Here is a 1,650-nt window from a genome sequence, read left to right on the forward strand (position 1 = left end):
GCCTTTAATGGATGACTACCATCGCTCTAACGTATTTTCTGTTCAGTGTTGGTGATAGTGTTAGTGATAATGAGGATAGATAGATAGATATAACCAACATTAGCTCCGTCAGTATCAGCATCTTCAGTACCAGCGTAACACAGCGGAATGGAACAAGGAAGGGAACAGAATGTTTATGTACAGATAAGAAAAATATAGGATATGGCATGAAACCACGGGGCCCTGAGCTGATTTACTATAGAAAATGGGTTTAATGTTCTTCTCGAGGGGAGAATACCGTTCTTAAACTTGAATGTTAAGTAGGATTTAGTAGACTACCATCAAATGTGAAATATGTCATGTACGATTTAAATTCAATTTCATTTTAGAACCTTTTGAACATTGATACGTGTGCTAGAAGTAACAGACAAATGTAGATTTATTGTTCTTCTTCTTTGCTTGATTGCATGTAAAAATGGAAAAAAAAAGGTTATCATCACTTTTCATATGTGTGTAGCTTTATGCACGAGAACATTTCAAAGAATTTTTACCAACCATCTATGAATCTTATAACTTTTTACTGAGCAACAATATTCATGATACGTGATATTATATTAGTTTGAAGAATTAAAATTATTGGTTTAAAGTTAACAGAACCTTACTGACTGACTATTTTACTTGAAATCTTAATATTGTTATATTCATCTATATTTCCCAGGTTACCTTGTACACTAACCAAAACAATAGTGATAAAATAATGAAATTCTTTTATATTAAACACAATCTTTGTAATAACAAACTATATAATATGCACCAGCAGCCAAAGGCCTCTTCTTCCGGGTGCATGCACTCTAAGAAATCCAGGAAAAGCGAGCTCTTGCAACTATATCGACAGTGTGCTTGCGGCTGGAATAAGTGGCCGCAAAAATGGGCGATTTCGACGCAGCATGTTTCTTATACTGTTTTGAGTCTCATAAGCAAGAAAATCACTCGAATCAGAATCGGACTCAAATCAAATGTCCCACCAAAGAAAAGATCGTCGCTTATCGTCAAGATTGGTTTGTTTACCTTCTCCACTGAAAACGCAAGGCAGCAAGTGGTTGCTTTCTCTGGGAGTCATAGGGATCGGTGCCGTTCTCACGTCAAAGCTTGCTCTTCTGTGTCCGCCGAAGAACAAGTCCTAACACAAGTGAGGAAGGGGAGGCGGGAGGCCACAGCGAAGCTGACTTCAGTAATACAGAAGCATTAAGACTGATCTACGTGCCAATAGGTTTATTTCAGTTGGGTTACGATACAAGAGAAAACTTAAATTTATTCAACCAACTGTTTCCGAGATTTGCCAAAGAGAAGAGCCTGAGGATATGCAGCAGCGGTGCTGTTCCAGAAGACTGACTGCAGAAGGCGTGGTTGCAGAGTTTGCTGCAGAGCCTAGGTTGCAGAAGAGCTTCCATATCCCGCTGAAGGGCCATAGCTGCTTGACCAGGACCCTTCCGACTGCCAGCTACCATCGCGGAGGGCAACCTTGTGGGGTCTTTCGGCGTCGGCAGGAGCTGGGTTTCCCGCCTTGGCCTCAGGAGCGAGCGGCCCGCAGATGGCGAGGCCGAGCACCGACTGCAAGGAAAGTGAGGTTAGTGCATCAGGAAGGTTACTAAGGGCGAGACACATGACTCA

At 41.5% G+C, this 1,650-nt stretch overlaps 1 long non-coding RNA gene across 1 annotated transcript in view; it reads right to left on the reverse strand.

Annotated features, from left to right (window-relative positions):
- Window positions 1-1,650, reverse strand: part of LOC119588345 — a 1,890-nt gene continuing 240 nt past the window's right edge. The window contains exon 2 of the long non-coding RNA XR_005230074.1: window positions 1-1,590. This is a non-coding gene — a long non-coding RNA (uncharacterized LOC119588345). The remainder of the gene's footprint in view (window positions 1,591-1,650) is intronic.

The sequence above is a fragment of the Penaeus monodon genome, chromosome 23 (genome assembly GCF_015228065.2).
Source record: "Penaeus monodon isolate SGIC_2016 chromosome 23, NSTDA_Pmon_1, whole genome shotgun sequence".
In the NCBI taxonomy this organism is placed as follows: domain Eukaryota; kingdom Metazoa; phylum Arthropoda; class Malacostraca; order Decapoda; family Penaeidae; genus Penaeus; species Penaeus monodon.